Source organism: Mustela lutreola, chromosome 13 (assembly GCF_030435805.1).
Source record: "Mustela lutreola isolate mMusLut2 chromosome 13, mMusLut2.pri, whole genome shotgun sequence".
Lineage (NCBI taxonomy): Eukaryota > Metazoa > Chordata > Mammalia > Carnivora > Mustelidae > Mustela > Mustela lutreola.
In genome coordinates this window covers 84,109,088-84,131,478 of record NC_081302.1, presented here as the reverse complement: position 1 = coordinate 84,131,478, position 22,391 = coordinate 84,109,088, and the positions used below count along the sequence as shown (strand labels likewise).

At 41.9% G+C, this 22,391-nt stretch overlaps 1 long non-coding RNA gene across 1 annotated transcript in view; it reads left to right on the top strand.

Annotated features, from left to right (window-relative positions):
* The window catches only part of LOC131813813 (uncharacterized), a 37,723-nt gene extending 15,826 nt beyond the window's left edge, over nucleotides 1-21,897 (top strand). The window contains exon 3 of the long non-coding RNA XR_009346989.1: nucleotides 15,724-21,897. This is a non-coding gene — a long non-coding RNA (uncharacterized LOC131813813). The remainder of the gene's footprint in view (nucleotides 1-15,723) is intronic.
* Nucleotides 21,898-22,391: the final 494 nt, after the last annotated feature.

The window sequence follows — 22,391 nt, the reverse complement described above, 5'->3', positions numbered from 1 at the left end:
CGTTGTGTTTTCGTTATCATTTGTTTCCATGATTTTTTTCAATTCTTCTTTAATTTCCCGGTTGACCCATTCATTCTTTAGAAGGATGCTGTTTAGTCTCCATGTATTTGGGTTCTTTCCAAACTTCCTTTGTGGTTGAGTTCTAGCTTTAGAGCATTGTGGTCTGAAAATATGCAGGGAATGATCCCAATCTTTTGATACCGGATGAGTCCTGATTTAGGACCGAGGATGTGATCTATTCTGGAGAATGTTCCATGTGCACTAGAGAAGAATGTGTATTCTGTTGCTTTGGGATGAAATGTTCTGAATATATCTGTGATGTCCATCTGGTCCAGTGTGTCGTTTAAGGCCTTTATTTCCTTGCTGATCTTTTGCTTGGATGATCTGTCCATTTCAGTGAGGGGAGTGTTAAAGTCCCCTACTATTATTGTATTATTGTTGATGTGTTTCTTTGATTTTGTTATTAATTGGTTTATATAGTTGGCTGCTCCCACGTTGGGGGCATAGATATTTAAAATTGTTAAATCTTCTTGTTGGACAGACCCTTTGAGTATGATATAGTGTCCTTCCTCATCTCTTATTATAGTCTTTGGCTTAAATCTAATTGATCTGATATAAGGATTGCCACTCCTGCTTTCTTCTGATGTCCATTAGCATGGTAAATTCTTTTCCACCCCCTCACTTTAAATCTGGAGGTGTCTTCGGGCTTAAAATGAGTTTCTTGGAGGCAACATATAGAAGGTTTTGTTTTTTTATCCATTCTGATACCCTGAGTCTTTTGACAGGGGCATTTAGCCCATTAACATTCAGGGTAACTATTGAGAGATATGAATTTAGTGCCATTGTATTGCCTGTAAGGTGACTGTTACTGTATATGGTCTCTGTTCCTTTCTGATCTACCACTTGTAGGCTCTCTCTTTGCTTAGAGGACCCCTTTCAATATTTCCTGTACAGCTGGTTTGGTATTTGCAAATTCTTTCAGTTTTTGTTTGTACTGGAACCTTTTAATCTCTCCTTCTATTTTCAATGATAGCCTAGCTGGATATAGTATTCTTGGCTGCATGTTTTTCTCGTTTAGTGCTCTGAAAATATCATGCCAGCTCTTTCTGGCCTGCCAGATCTCTGTGGATAAGTCAGCTGCCAATCTAAAATTTTTACCATGTATGTTACAGACTTCTTTTCCCGGGCTGCTTTCAGGATTTTCTCTTTGTCATTGAGACTTGTAAATTTTACTATTAGGTGGTGGGGTGTGGACCTATTCTTATTGATTTTGAGGGGGGTTCTCTGAACCTCCTGAATTTTGATGCTTGTTCCCTTTGCCACATTGGGGAAATTCTCCCCAATAATTCTCTCCAGTATATCTTCTGCTCCCCTCTCTCTTTCTTCTTCTTCTTGAATCCCAATTATTCTAATGTTGTTTCGTCTTATGGTGTCACTTATCTCTCGAATTCTCCCCTTGTGGTCCAGTAGCTGTTTGTCCCTCTTTTGCTCAGCTTCTTTATTCTCTGTCATTTGGTCTTCTATATCACTAATTCTTTCTTCTGCCTCATTTATCCTAGCAGTGAGAGCCTCCATTTTTGATTGCACCTCATTAATAGCTTTTTTGATTTCAACTTGGTTAGATATTAGTTCTTTTATTTCTCCAGAAAGGGCTTTTATATCTCTCGAGAGGGTTTCTCTAATATCTTCCATGCCTTTTTCGAGCCCGGCTAGAACCTTGAAAATTGTCATTCTGAACTCTAGATCTGACATATTACCAATGTCTGTATTGCTTAGGTCCCTAGCCTTAGGTACTGCCTCTTGTTCTTTTTTTTGTGTTGAATTTTTTCGTCTTGTCATTTTGTCCAGATAAGAGTATATGAAGGGGCAAGTAAAATACTAAAAGGGTGGCAGCAACCCCAGGAAAATGTGCTTTAACCAAATTAGAAGAGATCCAAAATCGTGAGGGGGGAGAAAGGGGATAAAAAGAGGTTCAAAAAGGAATAAAGAAAAGAAAAAAAGAAAAAAGAAAAAAGAAAAAAAAAAGAAAAGAATTTAAAAAAAGAAAACACCTAAGAAAAATGTAAAAAAGAAAAAATATATATATTAGATAAACTAGTAAAAAATCATTAAAAAAGAAAAAGGTAACAGTTAAAAAAAATTTTACCTGAAGGTGAGAAAAAAAAAAAATGAAAAAGAAAAAAATTAAATTACCTGCAAAACTAAAAAAAATCATAGGGAAAAAGCCATGAGTTCCATGCTTGGCTTTCTCCTCCTCTGGAATTCTGCTGCTCTCCTTGGTATTGAAACCGCACTCCTTGGTAGGTGAACTTGGTCTCGGCTGGATTTCTTGTTGATCTTCTGGGGGAGGGGCCTGTTGTAGTGATTCTCAAGTGTCTTTGCCCCAGGCGGAATTACACCGCCCTTACCCGGGGCCGGGGTGAGTAATCCGCTAGGGTTTGCTTTCAGGAGCTTTTGTTCCCTGAGTGCTTTCCGTAGAGTTCCGGAGGACGGGAATACAAATGGCGGCCTCCTGGTCTCCGGCCTGGAGGAGCCGAGAGCCCGGGGCCCCACTCCTCAGTGCGCCCTGAGAGAACAGCGCCCAGTTACTCCCGTCTGCCTGACCTCCGGTCGCGCTCCGAGCTCACTGAGCCTGCGACAGGTTCAAGGTCACCCCAAGCTGCGAGCTTACTGTTGGCTCTGTCTCTGTAGCCGGCTTTCCCGTTCTAATACCCGCAAGCTCTGCGACACTCAGACACCCCCATCCTTCTGTGACCCTGCGGGATCTGAGGCCACGCTGACCCCGCGTGGGCTTCACCCCGGTTTAGCCTCTGGAGCGATGTCCCTCAGCGGAACAGACTTTTAAAAGTCCTGATTTTGTGCGCGGTTGCCGGGAGCCGGCCCCTCCCCCCGGGGTCTAGCTTCCCGTCGCTTTGGATTCACTTCTCTGCTGGTCCTAACTTTCAGAAAGTGGTTGTTTTTCTGTTTCCAGAATTGCTGTTCTTCTTCTCTTCGATCTGCCGATGGATTTTCAGGTGTTTGCAATCTTTAGATAAGCTATCTAGCTGATCTCCGGCTAGCTGAAGTAGTCTCAGCCTGCTATTTCTCTGCCATCTTGACTCCTCCCCCCCCATGGCATATTCTTGATGGCATCATCCTCTCTTGGAAGGGGAACACGGTCTGTGTTTTTTTAGCTCTTGGCCCTTTTACAGATATTTTCACTCCCAAATAACTGTTGTGAATGGACAGACCCGGGTCTTCCTTTCATTTTGGAGGGGCTCCTTCCTCACCATGAGAAGTCCTAGGTTTGGGCAGCATAAGCTATTTCTGCTATAGGTCTTGGAGACAAATACCCATTTTCCTTTGCTCCTTCATTCTGAAGAGAAATGAGTACTGAGATGAATGGAATTGCAAACTGCTGCCCCCTTCCCCCCAATTCATGGGTTGAAGTCCTCACCCCTGGTATCTCAAGACATGACCCTATTTGGAGATGGGGACTTTAAGAGGTATGTAATGTCAAATGAGGTATTTAGGGTGGGCCATAATACAATATGACTGCTGTCCTTATGAGAAGAGGAAATTTGGATACCTGCACAAAGGGAAGACTATGTGAGGACACAGGAAGAAGATGACCATCCAGGAGCCAAGGGGAAAGGCTTCAGGAGGAACCAGCCCTGCCGATACCTTGATCTTGGACTTGCAACCTCCAGCTCTATGAAACATTAAGTTTCTGTTGTTTAAGCCCTGCAGTGTGTAGTATTTTGTTATGGCAACCTGATCAAACTAACACAGACACCATCTTTGTTCAGTCTGAAGAAGACCAGGATCAGTGCATATCCCACAGGGAGAGTCAGAAATAAAGAGGTTTCTGGTCTAGTTGGGCCCCAGGCCTCATTCATTAGAGAGAGGGCTTGTGGCCCACATATTGTTGGATTTAAGTCAGCAGACTTACGGGGACAAGGCCTGTAAATTACAAACAGAGTGTCTTAGTCCTGCCACCTTTCCTGGCCTTCTGCCCCAGCAGGAAGAACCTGTGACCACTCAGGTGAGTGACTCATCAAGGATTGGGATTCTGGCCAAATACCTTTCGAACTCATCACACAGCTAACACTATCTGCCATTTAGATCTTTGCATTCAGGGGAAAATATGTTCTACATTCCCAATGACAATGTGTAGTGCATTTTTGGACTGCAACTTGTTTAAATTGAGAAGTGCCAATATTTGTAGATTTCTCCCTGGTTAGTACCAGGCCTGACCCTGTTTAGCTTCCGAGATCAGACGAGATCGGGCGTGTTCAGGATGGTATGGCCATAGACTATTTGTAGATTTCTGATGAACATTCGAACTGTATATACTTTTTACTGACACAGCCCATAGACTTCCACCTTTTCATGCTAGTGTAGACCATTCTTTTCAGAGTTAGTACTACTTGCTGCACTTCTCTGTCACATTGAGTAAATAGTTTCAGAGGATTTTGCAGAAAAGCTGAATGCTGAAAAGTCCTTCTTGGGGTGCCTGGGTGGCACAGTGGGTTAAAGCTTCTGCCTTCTGCTCAGGGATCAGTCATGATCCCAGGCCATGGGATTGAGCCTCACATTGGGCTCTCTGCTTCACGGGGAGCCTGCTTCCCCCTCTCTCTCTCTGCCTGCCTTTCTGCCTACTTGTGATCTCTGACTCTCAAATAAATAAATAAATCTTTAAAAAAGCACTTAAAAAAAGATTTTATTTATTTATTTGACAGAGAGAGAGAGAATGCAAATGCAGAGGAAGAGGGAGAGAGAATCCTCAAGCACATTCCCTGCTGAGGATGGAGCCCGAGTCAGGGCTGGATCCAGGGATCCTGAGATTATGACCTGAACCAAAATCAAGAGTTAGACACTTAACCAACTGAGCCACACAGGTGCCCTGAGAAGTCTTTCTTTTTTGTGGTACCAGAGATTCTTTCTTTCTTTAGTTTTTTAAAGGTTTTTTCTTTTTTTAAGATTTTATTTATTTTTTTGACAGACAGAGATCACAAGTAGGCAGAGAGGCAGACAGGGGTGGGGTGGGGGAAGCAGGCTCCCTGCTGAGCAGAAAGCCCGATGTGGGGCTTGATCCCAGGACCCTGAGATCATGATCTGAGCCAAAGGCAGATGATTAACCATCTGAGCCACCCAGGCATCCAGTACCAGACATTCTTAACAATCAGAAAGATTGGGAAATTTTAATTTTCAGTATTTGAGATTCTGTCTCCCACTGATATGAAAATATTCATTTTGGAATGTTGAATGCTGGTTCAATGAAGATGAGACAATGCCTTTCTTAGTGACTTGCCATGAAGTATTCTGTTCTCTTTAGTGTTCTTTACTGTCATATGAAGGAGAGTGAAAAAATACCTACTTCTTGAAAACAGTAAACGAGTTCAATTCACATTAGTTAAAGGCTGAAAAATAGGTAGTATTTGTAACCAGATCATAACTATCAAATCCTGCTTTGGGTTTGACAAAAATGATCAGACAAACATTTACTGAAGGCTCACCCTGCTCCTAGCACTGAGCCAGGATCAATGAACCATCATGCCTGCCCTCAAGGAGCTGACAATCTAATAGATCGGACTCACAGTATTGAAAAAATTCTATTGGATACTTATTAGTTACAGAAATGAAAGAAGATAATCAAATAAAGTGCTTAGCCACATACTAGGCATATGATCCAATGTTTCATAAATGTTGGCTGTTATGGCCATTATTATAAAAATAGCAAAAGACATATAATGATCTACTTGTTGCCTTTTCATTTGCTTTATCCTGTAGGCAGCTCTGGGACAATGCCTGGAAAATAATGTTAATTATTACAGAAGTCTGTAAACACCTTCTCAAGTGTTTCGTGACTGCAGCATCACCTTTTCTACCTAGGGATAAAAATAAACATTCACTCTCCCTGGGTAACAGTATTGCATTTTGCAATTCAGATTTTATATTTGAGTGCCTTCTTAACAGCTCTGCCAATATATTCATCTTCTGTGGGTCTTAGGACTCAACTTTGAGATTTCTGAGCACCTGTTCCCCCATCTTTTTGCCAGCATTAGCTAAATTATCTACTGACTTTTTAAATGAAGGATGGCCTCAAGATTCAGGAATTTTGGATGTTGTTTCACTTATATTTTTGCAGCATCGAGGCATGCATTTATTGCAAAAAGTATGCAACTACACCTTAATGCTGAGGCCCAGAAGAAGGCAGAGAAGCAACTCACTGATAGGAATGCTCATGCTCTATTCCTTCATGGTCCTTTGTGCCATTATGGCTAGAAGAAGGGCTGGAGGTAAGGAGGCAAACATTTGAGGGATGGCCGTCTTGTAAGAATAAATTCCCTCCTACTTAAAAATGGCCTTGCTGCAGCTTCCTCTGACTCTGTTGGCTGACTGACTCCTGCTATGGACAGGGCATGACCTCAGGCATGGCTTTCTATTGTGACCACACTCTAATCCCAGCTCCCACACTGTTATGCCACACTGGGACATCCAAACACAGCTCCCTCTTCTGCTCTCATCAGCAGGGATTTCTCCCACAGCTGGACCACATCAGGGCCTGCTGAATAGCCACATGGGATCCATTTTCCACCATCAACTCCCATTATTGAGGACAGATGTGCATCCTGAAATTTAGGTCCATCCCAACTGCAATGGTCATGGGACACTTGATAAACTCTGCACTTTAGTGGCAGGAAAAAACCAAACAAAACAAAATAAAAGAAAACCCTCACTTTCCAAACTTCTCTGGGCAAGCCTGATCATGGAATCAAAGACCCTGCTTGCCTTTTTCTTTAACATAGAAACTCTTTAATTAAATGTGGATTTGTTTTTCACTCCATAGGAGAAGAGCACATTTTTATCTTTTATGCATGTTGAAGAACGTGTTTATTGAACAAAGGAAACAGACTGAAATCTCGTTGGATAGGCTCACAGGGTGGTGAAGATGGACTTGGAGAAAGACAATATTTCGCAGGGAGAATTTTTACAAGAAATCCTAAGAACAAGAAGGTGATAAGAACCTTAGGGGTCTTATCATCCCTAAGCAGGCAGGCAATGGGTTAATTGTGGGTTAGTCTGTGTAGGAAGTGAATGTGCTTTCGGTAGGAAAACCCTCAGGTCTGGTCCTGGTCTGTGGACATGGAGTCAAGGAGGACCCTGGGGAAACCCACTGGTCCCCAGGCACCTCATCCTTTTCTCACTAAAATACAGAGGGCTTGGCTGACCTCTATGGTCTCTTTAAGGGTTAAAGGTCAGCATCATTTTCTCGCTGTCTGGGTGGATGCTTTTCTCTGTGTGGAGGCACGCATCCCCGTGCACGACCTTCTCACAGCTCTCACGTTGGGCACTAGGTGTGACTACTTCCACTCTCCTCATTTCTCCCCATCGGGGTGGCCTCTGTCACCTCCTGTCTCAATTCCGGAAAGCAGAGCAGTGTTAGCATATGGTGGACACCCAATTTGTGATAATGATGGAGAGAGGCAGGACGAGGAAGGAAGAGAAAGGAAACAGAGGAAGGAAGAAGAGAAAAGAGGGAAGGACAGAGGAGAGAAGCAGGAGAAGGATACTTGCTATTCTGTCCTCAAAACTCTCCCCCCAGCAAGTGTGGGGACTGCCAGATTCTTTTTTTCTTCCAACTCTTTAGTTCAACCTCCTCCTTCCCGTGTTCCTTGGTATAGAAGACCAGTTTGTTCTAATGTGAGTAATTGTGTTGACTCTTTCAGGAAACATGTTTATTTTAATTGGATTTCCTGAGGATAACACCTGCAATGGAGAATTCAGGGCTATAAGGCAGCCAATTGGAAGAAATGCAGGGTCCCTCAGTCAGGATTGCGTAAGTGATTTCCCACTGCAAATGCTCACAGTGTCCACATTAGGAAAGAGCTTTGGTGTTGCCTGTTTGGGCAGAGACAATATGGACTTACCAAATAGTGCCTGTCCTCTTTTATGGTGAGTTGGGGGAGCCAATGGCTGTGAGCAAAAGGCCTAGGACCCCTTTCAGGTGAAGGCAGTGAAAAACAGAGATGTCTGCCCTACCTCTGGTCCCCTCTTCAGTGGTCTGGAGACCGAGTATTCCACAGAGAGGGGCTTTGGGATGCAGGAGACTGGCTTTGCCTCAGTGACAAATAGGCATTTATTAGGTCAGGCCAATGAGATTTAGAGATTTGCCTTGTTGGAAGTTAGTATTAATTTCCAAGACTAATACACACATCCTGCTACAAAGCAAACAAAAGAACACCTTCACAGCAAGATTTCTAAAGTTTTGGGTGAAGCATTCCTGCTCAGAAGGTAAATGTAAATTTGCATCTTTCTTCACAGGGAGGACAATATTTCTTCCCCATTGTGAAATGAATATCAAAGTTGAAGAAATCAATCCTTTCTCAATTCATATATTTGTAAAAAAGTAAGATGGTGCAGAGTCTGAAAGTATGATTTCGTATCAAGTTGGAGAAGATTGCTATAATTCCCCTGGGCATAGTCAAGTCGCTTCATTGAGCACATAATATCTCATACTTAAAAAAAATGCTATGTATGTTCTCATTTCACCTGAATGCTCTTTATACTTGTCTATCTACGAGAGGTTGGGCGGTGAGTGGCATACTAGTAGGATGTGTTCGAGCAAATCTCGATTCTGACAGTTCCAATTCTGAGCTGGGGGACAGGGTAGGAATGGGGAAGGCGCAAGATATCTCATATTACTCTCTTTTGCCCTTAGCTGCTTTCTCCCCATCTCCAGTCTGCTGCTGTTTGCCATGCAGAGATAGAATTGTTCCGTGGACGGAGGTAAAAGGAATTTCTCCTTCAAAATACCATCAGAACTGTTCTGTACTTGGATTTGAGGGCCCAGATACCCAGTAACAAGAGATTTAGGCCCTAACCCTGTTTTTGCTGGTTTGCCTACTGATGCCACCCAGCCAAGCTCTGCACACTCACGTGAGATTATGCAATGCATGACACAAAATATGTGTGGTCCCAAGCAAGTATAGGGCAGCTTCTTCTGAGGACTTTAGCTATATGCAAAGATGTGGGAACAGAGTTAAGGATCTCAACTGGTGGGTAATTCAAAACATTCATGTCATATCAAAGCATATATAGGGAATGTCATGGATTAAAAACACAACATTTATTAGGAGTGTTGAAATTGAAACATTGACTTCAGGGACAAATTATTATGGTTATTTTTGCTTACCATCACGCCCCTTAAATTTCCGTCCCCAGACTTATGGGACTCTATATTCATTGTTCTTTGTTGTTAGGTATACTTTGATGGAAGTATTTGGGAAGCAATGCGTGTCAGAAGGGTCTCAGATGGCCCTGGTTATATTTTCCTCTGGGCAATATTTGTCTCTGTACAGTTTAGAGCTTTTTTTTTTAATTTAAAAAAATTTTTAGCTTTTTAAAAAAAATTTTTTTAGGGAACATATTACAGCAGTTTATTTATTTATTTTTTGAGTCTATTTTTTATTTATTATTATTTTAATTTTTTATTATGCTATGTTAGTCACCATACAGTATGTCAGTTTTTGATGTAGTGTTCCAAGATTCATTGTACTGTTTAGAGCTTTAAGAAAAACTTAATGTTCAAAATATTCTATAGATTTGCATGTAAGAGCTCTTCAAATATCTACTGAACATTTAAAAATAAGGGATGGTTCTCAGTGATCCTGAGAATTAGAAAATGATCATTATAATTGGTCAAACAGGTTATAAATCCTGAGGAAAGTTTCATGTCTTTGGAATAAAGACACTATATGTGAATCCATTTTAGCCAGAGATCTGTTGTCGGTAGTGGGTCTTCTGCAAGTAACTTTGGGATATAAAGGCTTTGAAGTCTGGGGCATGTAAAGGAGGGGTCATTGAAGAGCAGTTTGCCTTCCTGGGAAGAAGCCCTTTTCCTGAAACCCCACGAAAGCAGCATCTTTACTGAAGATGTGTGTTTCGTGCTCTGCTATTCCCCTTCTGAGCTGTCTGAGAATCCAAGTGACAGAAGCTGCTTGGCCCACAATGATGGGCTGCCTCTTATCATTTCAGGGCACTTACATCTGGCTCTTGGACTGTTGTACAATTTGATTAACGGTGTCTCCTGTTTAGGTAACAATTAACAGTTTACAAAGTAATACACATTAGAATCAGGAGTTTAGGCCTGGAAGGAATATTAGCAATCTCTAATAGGAAAGATATTAAGAATACCAAAGATTCTCATCGCCTTCACTTTGCAGTTGAGGGCATGGAGCTCCACAGGAGGGCTGGGGTGACTTGCCCAAGATCACACAGTGGCACAGTATCGTGGGGGCTAGAAGGGGTCTTCCATGCCCAGTCTTTCTGCTCCCCACAGGACATCACAGCACCACAGGCGTAAATGTGTCTTTGCCTCAGGGGTGATGGGCAGAGAGGCAAGCCCATGCCACTGGCCGTCTTGTACCAACCTTTCCAACAACCCTTTGAGGTAGGATGGACATGTGATGTATGTAATTAAGAGCATCTTTAAGTGACAGAAAAAGAAACTGAGCCTCAGAAAACATGGGCACCTTGTTTAAGCCACACGTCTGGTGAGTGACAAAACTGGGACAGAATACAGTTACTCCAGCCTCAAGATCTTTCTACGCCCATGCTGCCTCAGTGCCCCAAACACTGTCATGGTCCAGGGTGTCCAAAGCCTGCTGAGCACCTTTAGGGCAGCTGGAAGCCTTTTATGCACGTGGAGGAAAATCTAATCACCAACAACTGGATGAAAAATTTCTAAAAAAGAAATAATTATCGGGATCTGTTATTCACACAACAAAAGAGTAATTTCCTAGCGTTGCCTAGGCAAAGATAGTGGATTTTGCAACAGGCTTTGCAGAAGGAAAAGTGCGGATTTTGTCAGTTGTCACCTTTGGCCCACTATCTTGCCACCCGCTGACTTTAAGAAAAATTTGTCTGAAGATGAGGATTAATGTAATGGCTGATTCCATTACTTCTGTACTTTTTGGATGAAATTTGATCAATCTGCTTCACATTCCTTCTCCTCACCTGCTCTGGAAAGCAAATTGAATTCTTTGAAAGAAAATTCAGTGCAAACCAGAACACATACAGAACCAGCCTCTACCCCTCCTTTTAAAAACTGAGGGGCTCCTCTTAGCCACAAAGGCTTCTCTTCTGCTTTGTTTACATTGCACAGTTTATTCCATTAAGGTCCAATTTCAGGGGCTCAGGGAAACCCAGATGGCTCGAGCCTGGCTGTTCTGAAGAATATATGCACCCGCAAGGAAACAATTTCTTAGACTAACTTCCTCAAGGATTCCCTTTAGCATTCACTGGCAACGCTGCTCATGGAGAGCTCCCCAACCTTTAAATGAGCTGGATGTTCTTTTTTGACGCAGCCCATCCAAGCGAGGCGTCTGGGTGCTAATCTTGCTTCCCAGCCCGTGTGGGCTCTGGGAGAGCCTGGGGAGGTCATCCCTGCTGCAGGGGCTCTTCCCGCCTCTTCTCCCTACCACGTTGTTCCCCCTGCTCAGGCTGCAGCTGCTCGGGAACTCAGCAAAGAAAACGGCATCCAATGGGCTGCATCCCACCCTGCCCACCACCATTTTTTCATAGGGTTTTTTAATATGTATACAACACATAATCAATACTCTTTGCCTTTGAAACATCTAGTTACAGGATTTTGAAATACAAGAGATTCATATGTTTCATTTCACAGTTGGGTAAACTGAGGCTCAGGGAGGTTAAGTGACAGGTCTCAGCACCCCAAATCAGCAAATACTAGAGCAGAGCAGGAATCCCACCCTGGGGATTCAGTCCAGAACAACCGTGAGCTGCAGTCTTTTTTTTTTTTTTTTTAATGAAATAAAAGAAATTTACATGAACTTTTAAAAAATGAAACAAAAGAAATTTACATGCCCCCCGCCCCCTGGCCTGCACTCTTAGCTGTGGTGTAGCTACATGCACAGGGCTCATGGCTTCAAGCCCTTCTTCCTTGAAGGGCAGACTCAATCTTCTCTGCTGACCCTGAGCTACTGGAATACTTCCCTTTTTGAATCTCTTATAGTCCGTGTCATACACATTGACACTGAATGATTCTTGTGCTGTTCATGGCTATTGGTTTCCTCCTCCCAGTGAACCCAAAAGAATGACAGGGAAGGGATCTCGTCATGTGTTTCTGTCTTCAGGGTAAAACAAGATGGCGCCTACAATGAATATTGGTCGATTGAGTCATTGATTGACGTGTATACTTTGGCTGCTGTCTCACTGTAAGTCATGAGATTATGTGCTACATTGGTCATGGTGGTTCTGGTGTATTCTGTGATCTGACTGTAGGCAACCCAAGTCTGTCTGTTCATCTTAAGGGGCCCCTTCTGGCTGCCATCTCTCCTGTTGCCCCCGAAGCCCATTGTTCTGAGTCTTTGCAACTACTCACCATCCACCAATCTTGCCATATGTACCTGCTCCTGCTCCTTGCTTCCTTCTCTCTCAGATGCTCTTCTCCTTTACTTCTCCTTCAAAGGTCTGCTCATTGCCACCTCCCCTGGAGGTAAAATCATTTTTATTTCCTCTGTTCTCATCCATGCTCCTAGCCCCGGGCTTCCCTCTGAGTCTAAAACTTGCCTCCTTGCGTCGTGGTCATTCGTTTGTGAGTCTTTCTCCCCTGCCAAGTCTGGGTGCTCCCAGAGGCCCAAGACCTGTCTTAAGCATCTTTGCACCTACCCTGCCCTGGGCCCTGGCACAGTGCTTGGAGCTGCAGTGCCTGGAAATCGGTTTTGAATGAGCGGGTAATTTAACTTGCTGTGTGAGATGCGCCAGCAGGAAGAGTGTCCACAGAGCGGATGTGGGAGGAGCCGATGACTGGACCTTGGCACGTGCTGAGCTCTCACTGCGGACCAAGGAACCACCATGAGGGTTGTGGGAGGTTTCCTGACACCAGAAGACCCAGGCCCCATCCTCAGGGAACTTGTCATCTATTGGGACAAATAAGTCCAGAGGTCAGTTTACTGCAATGAAACTTAAACTATAAGAATCTCATCTCCCCACACCATTTTGAAGGGCCTGCTTCCACTGAACTTGAAATTGTGTGTTTTCTTCCTTAAAGAGAGCTCATAAAAATGCAGGACTTTCACTGGCATGAGTAGGGTCTGCTCTTAGACTACGGGTGTCCCTGGGGTCTACCTGTGGGAGGAGTGACAGCATCCCTTTCTAGGGCCTGCACCAGGAGGGAGAGTTCACATGGGGCTCTTCCTGAGGGCTGGCAGATCCTTCAGGAGATGAGACAGTGGGTTCTGCCAGCTCCCAATTCCCTCTTTCACAGTTAAACCAAGGAACCTTTTAGGAAAAAGTATAGAATTGATACTCTGTGGTATCTGCCTCAAAAAAGAAATAAATTCTGCACAGCATGTTTTAATTGTGTTACATATTTTTCAAAGTTCCTTTGTGTTTGTCATGCTGTTAGGTCCTTCTACGGGCCCTGGAATGTAGGTTGAGGAAAGTGTCATGTCTATTAGTAGACAAAGAAACTGAGTCCAAGGTCACTCATGTTGGGTCCCAGAGCAACCCGTGTCAGAGTTGAGGTAGAACTTGAGTCTCTTGATTAACCTACATTTTGTTTCCTGCATGAGCTTTAGAGAGGAAAAACATCATAAGTCATGTGTGGAGAGGGGGGTACTTTTTTCCTCCAAAAGGGTTGTGAACATGGGAGCTGGCCTCCCAAGTTTGGGAGAGGTGATCAAAGAGGAAGGGGCCAAGACAGGAAACACACTATGTGTCGTGTGTGTATGGTGTGTATGTTGACGTGTGATGTGTGTGCGTGTTCATGTGTGGTTAATTGTGTGTGTGGCTTGTGTTTGTGGGCATGCCTGTGTGGTACATGATTTGTATGTATACCATGTGTGTGTTTTGCAGTGTATGTATGGGGTTTGTGGGGTGGGTGTGTACATACATGTATGGTGTGTGATGTGTGTGTGTGTGTATTTTGTGGTGTCTTTGTGCATATATGTGTGCAGGTTTTGGGGGTGTGCTCCACCTTGAAAGATGTATTTAGGCAAGAAGATTATAGATGAGCTGACATACCATGAGATGGAAATTTGGGGGAAGAGGGAACCAAAGGAATTTAAGGACGGCAGGGATTTGATTCTTTGTCAGGTTTCGTGGATTATTCTGAATTTAGGATTGAAAGAGGCAGCTGGAGTTTAGATATTTTTAGTAATTACCACCTTTTTAATACTTTGGTTCCCAATTTAGTGTCCCCTCCCTAGAGAAATGAAAACATGTCATCCTGCTTTCATGCCAATTTTGCTGTGTGAAACAAAAGAGGTCATGGCCGTCCTTTCCAAGGGCTGGGGTGACTAAACCTGAGGCTTATTAGAAATTCCTGCCTGCATTTTCCTAGCAAATACAAAGTGCTTCAGAAACATTTTTGAATACATCTTCCTAATCTATTCAACAATACTCAGTATCTGTAAGAGCTAAGGAGAAGGGCTCACAGTGGTAGTGCTGGATTTGTCTAGCTCTGGACGACACTTCCCTTACATAGGGAACACGTCGAGGCTGAAGATAGTATCAGGGCTTGTGTCCATGAAACACAAATACCAGCACCTCCTTTCTTAGGGCCATCTTACGTGGCAGATGCCGTATCGCAATGATTTCTTCAATTAGTAGTTGTTTTTTTAAAAAAAGATAATAAGTTCATAGCAGCAATGGCCACAATCGCCAAACTGTGGAAAGAGCCAAGATGCCCGTCAACAGATGAATGGATAAAGAAGATATGGTTCATATACACAATGGAATATTACTCAGCCATCAGAAAGGATGAATACCCACTTTTGCATCAACATGGATGGGAATGGAGGAGATTATACTAAGTGAAATAAATTAAGCCGAGAAAGTCAATTATCATATGGTTTCACTTACTTGCGGAGCATGAGGAATAACATGGAGGATATTAGAAGAAGGAAAGAAAAAGTGAATTGGGGGAAAATGGAGGAGGAGACAAAGCATGAGAGACTGTGGACTCTGAGAAACAAGAGTTTTGGAGGCGAGGGGGGTGGGGGGTGGGGTGAGCCTGGTGGTGGGTATTAAGGAGGGCACGTATTGCATGGAGCACTGGGTGTGGTGCATAAACAATGAATCTTGGAACACTGAAAAAATAAAATTAAATTAACAAAAAAGACAATGAAATCCCAGAAGATATCCTACACTGCTGATGTATCTTGACAAAGATATCGGGCTGCAAATCAAGCAAGTCATGCACGTTTCCTGAGTGGGATTAAAATTGGGGTCCCCAGTGAGCTTTCTGATCATGGTGCCTGGTTTGTAGCCATTAGCCTAGTGTATTCTTTTACTGTCAAATGTCTGCTTTAATTTATAGCTGGGTGATACATACGTCTTCATAAATAGATGCATATCTTTGAATTCCAATGCCAGATAAAGCTTAGCAGTCTAGTTGAGGGTCAACACAGCCAGAGACTGAGCTGCAGGAGAAGAGGGAAAGAGGTGGCCTGGCCATTCTGGGTCCCAGGGGAAGGGGACGCAGTGCCATTTTTAGGCCAGGGTGTGGGTGGGGGTGGGACCAGAGGCCTGGAGCCACGGAAGGTGAGTGTGGAGACAGTGGTTGCAATCGGATGGATTAGGGGAGATGAAAAAAGGCGAAAGATGAGAGGTAGGGGATTAACAGACAAGAAGTGTCAACTCCCTAAGAGAAGCCTTGGGTTTTATGGAATGTGCTCCATGTAAAAAATAACTGCATTTTGATGTCTCTTCCAGGCTTTTCATAGCCAGACAGCTGCAGAGGCAGAGAAAAATGCAGAGGCCCAAATGGGAGGCGTGTATTCAGAAGCCCGACCTGCGGGAAAGGTCCCAGGCGGCGACCCGAGCACCGAGCTTTCCCTTACATTATGCACAACCTGGATATTTGGACCTGCTGCTCAGTGGATCCTGTCCTTCTGTGAAGGTGTCATTATACACTTAAAAAAATGCACTTGCATGGTAAGATCCAACCTCTTCTGTTAAACAGGTAGTTAGACAATGCAGTGCCTCTTGATAGTTAAGTGTGGCTAAACGTGTGCAATGCCTCCACACACATGTGCGTGCACACGCACATGTTCTGAGATGGTTTAACTTGAGAGTTCAGCTCTATCCTTGGGTACTGTTAAAGTATTTAATACGAGCCCATTTACAAACAAAAGGACTGTCACTTTGATGCCTATGCACGGAAAGAAAGATGTGCTTGTTGGCCACCAAATAGCTCCGTTTCCGTACAGTTAATCTTAGGAGCTTCTGTTCATGCTCAATTCTGATTTCCACTTTGCAGAGACTTGCCTCTGCTGTTTGGACAGGTGAGAGCATCAAACACACAATTCTGTTAAAATTATAGCTTGTTTGTGTGAGGCAGAAGCATTTTAGCATGTTATCAGTTACTCCTACTGTCTATTTTGACGGCTTTTTATTTATGAAATATTGGCATATTTTTATCTGCAAGTCTTCTCAGTTGTTTTTGGAAGAGAGATTTGGAGAAACATGAATGGTGGGTGCAGCCATGGACAGCCGATTCTAAATTAAATGATCTTGCCATTTTATTTTTAAAAAAGAGAAATTAGCACGAGTTCATTTAATGTCTTGCAAGGTCCAAGCCAGAAATAATTCCATAATCCTAAAGGACTGCTCCTCTTTAAGACTAAAAACATCTCTTTAAATACATGTGCCTTTATCTTAGCATTTTGCATTCTTTTATATTTCTCTGGGCATTGGATTTTGGGCTCTGTTTAGTGCACATCCCTTTCTTCTAAATTCTCCTTAAAACTAATCTCTTTTGGGGAGTCTTTCCAGAACGTTGTGTCTCAGCATTCATACTTTTTATTGTGTGTACAGAGGGAATTTGTTTTTCTCACTTGATTCTGCATGGCATGGGGGCTGGATAAAAGTGGGCATGTCTTTTATCCAAAATATAAAAAAAAGTTTTTCAGAACACCCGATTAAAACCAACCACAATGCTGAGAGGACTGCTTGGGACAAGAAATCATTTGCATGTCAAGGTTCTTTCATTCTTTATGATAACCTGCTGCTAGAAATACTGCAGCTCCTGGATGAGCCCGACCTAAAACTGATATCCAGCAGTGAAATTTGAATTTCGATATATGTTGTATAATGAGACCCACTTAAAGTCCTTTGAGCCTAAAATCTCATGAAAACCATTTCTGTAAGATCCTTTCCATATTTCCTGTTTCTAGGGATGTAATTAGATTTATGTATGACTTACGAGGCTGTTGTAGCTTTGGTTATAGTTACAAAGAGGGTGGACTCCGGTCAGAACTGTAACATTGCCAAGTGCCTTATTGGCGCCCTTTTCCCGGGTACCCATTTGATTTCCCTGGGACCCCATTTCAGGGTCCACTAGGCCAGATACTGTCCTTGGCTGAGGCCCCACTTTATTCTGTGATTCCAATCCCCTTCTTATCTGTTTGTTTGTATGATCATTCATTCATTCATTCTTTCATATAACAAATACTCATTGAGAACCAGGTTCTACTCTGCTCGGAATTTAGAAGAGGACAGAATTGCCACGGTTAAGACTTCATCTGTGCATAAGTTACAGAAGTAATTAATTCCTACCACAGCAGGTTGGGAAAGTGGGGAGGGGTGTCTGAGGAGAGCGAGGAGTAGGAGCAGGGTGTGAAGGGCAGGTGCAAGAGGCAGGAACCCTCTAACAGGGAGTCTCCAGGGGGAGGCAAGGAATCTGCTCTTCTAGAATCCAGCAGGAAACTGGTGTGCTGGAGCAGGAAGGGCAGGTGGGTGCGTGCAATGGTCCTTTACAACTTTGAAGATATCATAGAAATTATACTTGACTAGTTTGCTTTGCATTTAGGCTACCATTTAAAAATATTTAATTTATTGATTGCTAATAATCCTAGGTAGTGTAAACCTCTTGGAAATATACTTAATATTTAGAAAAGTGCATTTCATTGTTAGTAATCAAAATTGCGACTCTCCAAAAATTTTCAACATTTCATATGGGATTTGTCAACTATAAATTGATTTCTTTTGAATTCATGTTTATGCCATTTCCTATTTCATCAAAGTTTTAGAATTTTCACAGTTCTCTTGCCTGTTTTTCAAGTAGCACATCCCCTCTGGTTTGCTAGTTCTAGGACCAGTATCCAAATTCTCTTTATATTGCTTTTGGTTTTGGTTCTCTCTCTAGGTCATTTCTTACTCGTCTCCCCCTTAGCATTCAACAGGTTAGCCCCCTCATTGTGCTCTGTGACTTGGCCTGCTTTTACATCTCTTCTCTAAAATTGTTTTCATTATGAATTATCTTATTTCATTATGTATAGTTCTTAAAAACTTCCACTATACTCCAGAATTTGCATGGATATACATTTCAAGTAAATCTGTTTATCCTTTCTTATCAATGTCTGCTAACTTGTCCTTAGCACATTTTTATTCAAGGCCTAGTCTATGCCTAACATGATGGGCTTTGGGAATATACAGATTAAATAAAATCTATAGCTTATTAATGCAGAGTCTAAATAATGGAACTTTATCTGTAGTCTCCTGTTCCTTTTAGGCAGCATTTTACTTAAATAAATGTTGTTTATTATACTATAGAAATGGATGACACACTCTTTATTTTTCTATAATGATCTGTTGTGGGATGTGATACTAGCTTTTTGTTTTCCTTCCAATGACAGGTAAGGCTTCATCAAGCTTTGGCATAAAATTATGTTTCTACTAACTGACTCTTTTTTTTTTTTTTAGATTTATTTATTTTTCTTAGTTGGGGAGGGGCAGAAAGAGAGGGAGAGAGAGTGTCTTAAACAGACTCTGAGCTGAGCTCAGAACCCCACCCTGAGGTCATGACCTGGGCCTGATGCTTACCTGACTGTGCCACCCAGGTGTCCCTCTACTAATTTACTTTAATGGCAAATATTGGCAGCACTTGACTTTTTATATGTTTGATTTTTGGAAGCTCAAAATTTATATCTTCTTAAAATTTACTAGCTAATTCCTGATTTCTTTTTCCTTCTCTTTCTCAAGAAGGAAAAAAAAATTACTACTCACACCTTGATTAGCTCTAAGCTACTTGTGGTTCCTTGAACTATTTAGGTCAAGTGACTTCTAAATGAGACCCATTCAGGTTCTTTGTTGAATGTGTAAGTACTGTTTTCCCCCAGCAAATACAATACCCAATAAAGCCAACTTTACTGTTATTACTTGGTGGGTGTTTTCCAAGATGGTCACTGGGATTTCAATGTTTGGCAAACTATGGTATGGTAACTGAAAAATTCTGCTGTTTTGGATAGAATTATGCAGTGCTCAATACATACAAGCTTGATGCTCTACCAAAACTGTAAATTGTAAAACATCGTAATTGTAATTGTTAAACAGCCAAGAAAATGTTACAAATATAGAATTTTAAAATATTATTTGCTTTTCCAATCAAGGTTCAGTTCAAAACACAGAATCCAGTTCAGGTATTTTAAGCAGAAATGACTTTGTTTTAGGGAGCTTAGGTGCCCACACAAGTACTGGAAAGACTAGAGAAGTAGGCATCAGGCTAGAACTCTGGAAATAATGCCTAGAACAAAATCTTTGTCCTAGTCCAGGACAGGGGAGTCTGAAGCTAGGGATGGACACTTGAAAGCAAGATCTGCTCCTTGTCTTACCTGCAACTGCCTCTTAATACCCAGAGGGGGAAAAAACCAAAAGGGATCAGTCCCTCCTCTACATTGCTTCTACCCTTAAAATCTTAACAACATTTTATATCATCAGGACCTTTAGCTGAAGGGGAGTCTGGGAAATGTAGTCCTTAGCCTCTCAGCTTCTACAGGGCACAGAAGTATTCTGGAAAGGGTTGAGAACGAGTGCTGAGTGCCAGTTCATTATACCCAGCAGAATTACAGAAGGGCAAAATAATGGATATGCAGATGGCTGCCACACAAGGAGAAGGCTTCTTGTAGTTTTTGTTACTGGAATCTTCTATCATCAGAGCAGTCAACCCTCCCCATATTTGTCACACTTGAATAATGACTGTCAAGAAAATTTTAGTAAGGTTTAGGTCTATTCAAAAAGGAAAGGGAAAGTGAAACATGAAGGTAACCTGAGGAGTATTAATGAAGTCAGTTTCATGCTAATATGCCCCAACCTCAACCCTCACTGCAGGCTGATGTAGGGGCAGCAAGCAGGGATCCAGCAGCATCTTCAATTAACACAAAATTCAAGTGGTACAAGGTCTCCTGGGAGCTGAAACATTCTGTGAACTGGGAAGCATTTGTAATCTAGGTACTTAGAAATATTGTCATGTTAAGTTTTCTTATAACCAGAGTCAACAAACACATCTTAGGCCCCAACCACGTGGAGCACCTTGTGTGGTGGGGTTTGGAGGTGATGCCAAAGCATAACAGGGCATCTTTGGATGAGGCAGAGAAACTCTGGCTAAGTTAGGTGAAAATTGTCCTTACTGCCTATTGCTTACGGGGTGACATTTCTTCAGGTCTTGAAGGATGCCCAGGATATCATCAGGAGAAGGTGTTGACTCTAGGCAGAGGCACCAGGATGGGTAGAGTTGCAGGGACCTTTTTGATTCAAAAAACTCAACACCCAGAAAAACAAAGAATCTGATTAAAATGGGCCGAAGACATGAACAGACATTTCTCCCAAGAAGACATACAGATGGCAACAGGCACATGAAAAGATGCTCAACATTTTTCAACAAGAAACAAGTATTGATGAGGATGTGGAGAAAAAGGAACCCTGGTGCACTGTTGGTGAGAATACAAACTGGTGCAGCCACTCTGGAAAACAGCATGGAGATTCTTCAAAAAGTTAAAAATAGAGCTACCCTATGACCCACAATTGCACTATCGGGTATCTACCCCCAAAATACAAAAACAGTAATTCAAAGGGATACACACACCCCTGTATTTATTGCAGCATTATTTACAATAGTTAAATTATGGAAGCAGCCCAAGTGTCCCTCGATAGATAAATGGATAAAGAAGATGTGATATCTATCTATCAGTCTGTCATCTATGATAGAATATTACTCAGTTTTAAAAAATGAAATCTTGTCATTTGCTAGGACAGGGATGGAGCTAGAGAGTATAATGCTTAGTGAAATAAGTCAGCCAGAGAAAGACAAATACCATATGATTTCACTCATGTGTAGAACTTAAGAAACAAAACAAAAGAACAAAGGGAAAAAGAGACAAACTGAAAAGCAGTCTCTTAACTATAGAGAACAAACTGATGGTTACAAGGGGAAGGCCGAGGGGTGGGGGGAATTGGGAGAGCACTTATTGTGATGAGCAATGAGTATGTATAGGGTTGTCGAATCACTATAGTGTACACTTGAAAATAATATAACACTGTATGTTAACTATACTGGAATTAAAATAAAAAAACTTGATAAAAAACAAAAAAGCCCAAATACTGTAATTTTCTTCTTGCTGTTTTGGCACTGGATAGAGAATGGCTGAGATTTATCATTCACCATAACAATTTTTGGGTACAATTTTATAAGGAAATTCTTGCTTTGGTTTCTAACAAGACCCTGTGGCCTCAAGAATCTGAAAAGATTTTGTGGTTTAGTTTTATTTTCATAGAAAGACCAAGAAAACCTCTGGAACACAAATTGATTCTGTATTTTAGGTTTGCTGTATAGCTTCTGACAACCACAGATCTCTCAAGCTCTCAAGCTTATGTTAACTGAAATGAGCAAGAATTTCTTCAAATTCAGAGAAGCCCGTGAATGCTGCAGCAAGTTCCCAGAATTCTGTTTACCTACAACTAGTCAAATGCCTCTTTTTAGTCCTCCGAGTTGGAACTAGGAGTCACCTATAATTTTATGTTTCTTGAAAGTTTTCCTGAGAAGTCACTTTTAAGTATCTCATTTTTAAAATTCTGTATCATATTTTTATTGCCTTTATATTTTCGGTGAACCATGCCTATAAATAGTTTAGCCAACTGGAATGGATTCTTTATCCAAAAGGGCTTTACTGTCTGATGAAAATTGTATTTTCTCAGGGAAAGAAAGAGAAGATGAGGCTGTTTTTTGTTTTTTTTTTTTTCCTCCTGGGTACTTCCTCAGAGCTTTGATTCTGCAGTCTGAACCAACATTTGGGCATGAAATTTTTTGAGGGTTTTTTTTTTTTTTTTTTAAGGCTTTAGTTCCCTTTACCCACATGACTTCTTTCATCCCCTCTCATATAATTATTCTATTTGTTGGAACCAAGACATGCTGAAACATTACAGGGAATGCTTCTCTCTCATGTAGACTGGAAGTGGGATATAATAGTCACCTAAAATACAGTGTGCTGGTACATTCTAAGTCTAGAATTTATGAATCTGGGAACTGGGAAGTGGTATTCGAAGGAACATCGAAGGAAGTGGTATCTAAGGAATAATTTGGCAATCTGGTTTTATTTTTTTCCCAC